Raw genomic sequence first — 6,000 nt, 5'->3', positions numbered from 1 at the left:
CACAGCACACGGGCGCCTTAGCGTTTCACCTCCATCGAAAGGCGGCCGCCGCGGTCGGGTTCGAACCCGGGTACTCCGGAACAGTAGTCGAGCGCCCTAACCACTGAGCCACCGCGGCGGGGCCGACATGCCGCTGCCCGATTTCAAATTCTGGGTGGCGTTTTGTCTGATGCGCTTGCTGGAGGGCATGTCCGGATTGAGCCAGTAATGTAATGACAATGCACCTACTGATTTTGTTTCATCTAAAAGTTCACTACAGACGCCAGGTTCAGGAAATGACGCGGTTTCGAGAGAGAGAGAGAGAGAGAGAGAGTTCGGGCCGCGAAATGCCAGAGGGCCGTGTACTTTGCAATGTCAGTGCACGTTAAAAAACCCCAGGTCGTCGAAATTTCCTGAGCTCTTCACTACGGTGTCCCTCATAGCCTCAGTCGCTTTGGGACGTTAAACCCCCATAAACCAAACTTAACCAAGCCGCTTGTTTACGAACTTATGTGATGCCGTTGTAAGCAGTGGCGACACTTAGCGAAACGGTGAGTGGCAGTCAATTCCCTGTCGCCGCTGCGCACCTGTAACAAAAAAAAATGGCAGGGGCTCAACATGGCTTGAACCTAGTTATACAAGCGAAAGCTCTGTTAAGCATGGTCTTCACTGTCTCGAATAAAATTTCAAGGTCAAAGGTCAAGCTCTGGTACCCAATGGTCATAGCATGCAAAGGAGGCTATGGTCATAGTCATATGATAACGTGGTCATACTACCACAGCTTGGGCTATGTCACCCCGCAGTTAAGTTCGGTTTGACCTTGTGAGGCGTTGAAGGTCACTGTCACATCCACATCGAATTCGGAAGTTGTATCCCGAAATAGAGCTCTAGCTCTAAAACGAAGTGAACCACGAGTGTCTATATTTGTTCGCAACCGGTCGTAAAATGTACAGCTTCTAGTTGCAACAAATAAGAAAGACCGCCTTATCCTAAAAAAAAAAACAGAGAAAACGATTTGTGGTTGCGAAGTACCGGGCGCGAAGTATAGGTACACGCGGTTCAGCTTTTATTTTTTGGCCAAAAACTCGATTTTGACTGCTGTGCGTTTCTTGTGAGGCTCGTTGCAGCCTCTTGCAAAATCATATGACAACAAAATCACTATGCTTGGCTCTGAACAGAAATACGTCAGAGAAAACATCGAGCGATAAACGTGCTCTGAACCAACTTCTGTGGGGGCCTGGTCATTTTCGCGCTCGGTTCCCGATCTAAAGGTCAATGGTTCGAATCCTTGTACGTTCATGTGTTGATTTATGCTTTTTTTATCGTGATAGGTGCCATTATAAAGTGCTGTCGGAAACTATACCGCTCTAAATTACGGCGGAAATCTCGATTTGTATGCATTTTTTTTTCTTTAAAAGGCTGCTATAGGGGGACTAATTGTTGCACCCCCTTTTCTAGGGAACCTACAGTTGGACCATTTGCAGTTAGTCTCAAAAAGCACTATTGGTTATGGCAAATCAGTTAGTTCCCGAAAAGAATAACCTATCGCCCCTATTAGCCCCTTTCGTTAAAATGCACCACAGCTCTTTGTGTCGGCAAAGGTTTGGTCTCTCGTACGCCTGGTAGGGCCCCGAGAAAGCAGGAACGACACGCAAAAAGAACTGCGTAGGACTGTGCCTCCGAGACCACCGGTATCCTCTGTTGTCGGGTAGCTAGCTGCCAGCGGTTATTCGATGAGTGGGTGGGATGTACGTCTGTGGTTGGGACACCGAAGGAGCTGATGCCGCACGTCGCAGTTCGAAATAATACTCCATCTCAGTAGTTCCTTGCAGCACTACCAAAGCTGCGATCAGTGCACAGGCGACGTTCCGACGCTGCAGAATGCCAAATGCTATTTCAAATCGTGTCTTACAGAACGCTCGCGTTACGTACGCTATTTCATGAGTTTAGCTTGCTTGGTGCGTACGCTAAAATGTTGTTTCCAAATTGGCGGCGCCTTTCGAAGCAGGACCCCTCGCTTCGTACTGTATTATCCGTTGTCTGCTGTTTTCACTACGTTCACTATCCGGTGCGTTACATAACTCCTAACAACATTCACTTCATTTTGACTGGGATCGAAGCGCTTTGTTTTTATTTTTTTAAACCTTGATCCATATTACCTGGGACACCCTGTGCATACAAAGCACCTGCTTTCTCCAACGTTATATCCATCACATATCCGTGCTGTCTGCGCGCAGTGGCACTTAGTGGTTGAACAAAAAATGCGAACGGTCAATATGAATGCATGAACAATAAAAATGCTGATTTTCTTTCGAAGACAAATCATGTTAGTGCACGCCACATATTGGTTGGCAGCTAGGTCCCCTAAGTTATGCAGTTACGTTCACTTGAACCGGGCCGCTGGCTGTGCGATGGTTATGTTACACAAAGGGGTCGGACTACTCGGTTTAAAGGGAAAAAAAAGCACGCCGAATTCAGTTTTCGAAATTCAGTTTTAACCGAAATAGGTCAGTATCCTTGACATTCTAGGCATATCTAGCTGCATGTTGAGTACGAGTTGCACTCAGTCAAGGAGAAGGAGGAAAGGCAGGGAGGTTAACCAGAAGAATAACCGGTTTGCTGCCGTGCACGAGGGGAAAGGGGTGAGGGGATAAAAAGATGAAGGAGAAAAGAAAGTAGCAGTAGCAGTAGAGTAGCACTAACTCAAAGTTGAATATTAAATAAGTAGGGGCGTCAGGGGCGTGATGAAACGGTGATAGCGTTGGATAAGCAGTGCTGTTGTGGCATTTGAAATATACCACCGCTTTTACCCGCTTTAAATGCCGAGGAGCACCACCTCCTCCTAGCTGCTGGCCGAGCACTGTTTGCTCACTACTGTGACCCGCTTATGGTCGGTTAAGTAGTTATATCAACAGCATGTATTGGCACGAAACCGTGTATGGCCCTCACGAAAAACGTATCATGCTGCGGCTAGCGAAGACTGACCGGCAGTTACACCGCTGCCATCAACACGCCGACCACATGATGCCTCGGCCTCTCTTTCAGTCCGGCGCGACAATCAACGTTAAATGTCAGCCTTGTACTTGGATGTAAAGGTTCTATTTCGTTTTTGCCTGCCGGCAATCTCATTTGACTAGCGGTACACTTTTAATTACGGTAGCAATTCCTCATACAATCACCGCCCCAGCTACTACCATTTGAACGTTAATTACTGGTAAATAAACTGTTTATGTTGTAGAAACGTTCAGATAGACTCTAAGTTTATTTTGACTACACAGGATTGGCACAATACTTCACCGGAAAAAGTTAGTAGGTCATGCGTAGAAAATAATATTCGCCCTTAAAATAAAACCGAAAATCGCGTTCTGAAATAAAAACGGAAAAAAGTCCTCCTAACTTCAAAAAATAAAAACCGAAAAGTCCAACTCGTTTCTTGTACAGTTTCACGTAACTAACGCAACCAAGGATTTAAAAGAAAAAGCTCTGCCCCAGAGCTGGGAGAAGCCAGCGACATATGTTGTTCCTCGGTGCGTGGCGCTCCTCAGAGTATTCTTAAATTCCACCTAATTAGTTAATTATCAAATATTAATTATGCAATTTTTATTTTTATTATTCGGTCACGTGCGTTTCGTTAATTGAGAGGGGGTTAAGAAAATTCTAAAATTCGAAAATGGGTTTTTTGAGGAGGGAAATGGCGCAGTATATCTGTCTCACATATCGGCGGGCACCTGAACCGCGCCGTAAGGGAAGGAAGAAAGGAGGGAGTGAAAGAAGAAAGGTAGAAAGAGGTGCCGTAGTGGAGGGCTCCGGAATAATTTCGACCACCTGGGGATATTTAACGTGCACTGACATCGCACAGCACACGGGCGCCTTAGCGTTTTGCCTCCATCGAAAGGCGGCCGCCGCGGTCGGGTTCGAACCCGGGAACTCCTAACCACTGAGCCACCGCGGCAGGTGGGTTAAAAAACAACCGATGCAATTTTTTGTAGCAACGTATCTCCTACGTGGTTCTTTTTTCTAGCATTTTAAGAAAGCCCGCGAAATCTGAAAAAGCGTGATTTATTGCGCTGCAGTGTTGTGGCGCTGTCAAACGCGTTCTGAATGAACAAGGAGCGGTGCCGTGTCGCGCAGTGCTGGCGCCTCAATGCGGTAAAGCTGCAAGTTCAACACGAGCGCAGCAACGCGTGTTGCGTATCCTGCCTTGCAGTGAAGCAAACGGCCAGTGTTTGCTTCCGAGAAGTTTCAAACAACGCTTAGGAATTGCGGGAGAGTCCGAATGAAGGCAACATTTTCGAGGAGGTGCCTTTCAGAATACAGAAGTAATTCACTCAAAGAAATTAGCCGGCATTGGGGTCGAACCCAAGCCCCTGCGAGCCAGGCGGGCACGCAACACATAGGCCACGAAGGGTCGTTGTTCAAGCTTGTAGGGACACCTATGAACACTTTGTGGTGTGTATGACCTTGTAACGTGTGTTTGAGATGTGTGTATGAGTATTGTAGTGGCGTAGTATGTCGTGAAATGCAATCTATATAGTGATTGGTAATGGTAATTGGTGATCGGTAATTATGATTGGTGATGATTGGCAACTGTGACTATAATCGATGACCGTGGTCTGTAAAGTGATTGTGGATTGTTAATCGGCAATGGTGATTGTTAATCGGTTACTAGTGATTGCTGATTGATAATTGTAATCGATATTTGGGACTTGTACTTGGTAATAAATGCGCTTTATGATTGGTAATTTGTACTCACGACTTCCGAAAGTCTGTAGTTGTAATCAATAACTGTGAATTCAAAAAGTGTCAGCTTTTCGCGGCGTCCGCCGGGGGGAGCAGGCGTGGCAACATGCGTGTAAAGTTTCTATCGAGCGTGAGTACCGCTATGGGACACATAAAAGGAGAGGGTAGGAGAAGGCGCTATCGCTTCCACTCTTAAACCGAGGCTGCAGCATTCTCCTTTTATTTTTTTTACAGAGTTAAAAGCTCCACTCGTCGTGTTTCGACGCCTCCGAGTTGTGCTGATTCCACGGATAGAATCCAAGATGGCGGCCTCTATAGCAACGACGTTGTAATCACAGTGGTTGTCATGGTGGCCGAGGGGGTTACATAATATAATGAAATAACAACAGGCGGCAGCGTGATGCCCGAGCACCACAGTACCTCGCGGCAGGGATTCGAACCGGCGACTTACCTACTCCAAACACGCCTTTACGAATATTCATATAAACATCGCGGCTCAACCGCTTGTCGCAGTGTGTTCGGGGTGGTGGCATACGATTTCGTGTTTCGTGCAGCATAAACTTACTAGTTAAGTTAGAGTCTAGTTCGCGGCAGGGATTCGAACCGGCGACCTATCTACTCCAAACACGCCTTTAGGAATATTCACATGAACATCGCGGCTCAACCGCTTGTCGCAGTGTGTTCGGGGTGGTGGCATACGATTTCGTGTTTCGTGCAGCATAAACTTACTAGTTAAGTTAGAGTCTAGTTCGCGGCAGGGATTCGAACCGGCGACCTATCTACTCCAAACACGCCTTTAGGAATATTCACATGAACATCGCGGCTCAACCACTTGTCGCAGTGTGTTCAGGGTGGTGGCATACGATTTCGTGTTTCGTGCAGCATAAACTTACTAGTTAAGTTAGAGTCTAGTTCGCGGCAGGGATTCGAACCGGCGACCTATCTACTCCAAACACGCCTTTAGGAATATTCACATGAACATCGCGGCTCAACCACTTGTCGCAGTGTGTTCAGGGTGGTGGCATACGATTTCGCGTGTCGTGCAGCATAAACTTACTAGTTAAGTTAGAGTCTACCTCGCGGCAGGGATTCGAACCGGCGACCTATCTACTCCAAACACGCATTTACGAATATTCATATGAACATCGCGGCTCAACCGCTTGTCGCAATGTGTTCGAGGTGGTGGCATACGATTTCGCGTTTCGTGCAGCATAAACTTACCAGTTAAGTTAGAGTCTAGTTCGCGGCAAGGATTCGAATCGGCGACCTACGTTTGGTGTG

Source organism: Amblyomma americanum, chromosome 1 (genome assembly GCF_052857255.1).
Source record: "Amblyomma americanum isolate KBUSLIRL-KWMA chromosome 1, ASM5285725v1, whole genome shotgun sequence".
Classification (NCBI taxonomy): domain Eukaryota; kingdom Metazoa; phylum Arthropoda; class Arachnida; order Ixodida; family Ixodidae; genus Amblyomma; species Amblyomma americanum.
The sequence above is the reverse complement of the archived record's forward strand: the minus strand, read 5'-3'. Positions refer to the sequence as shown.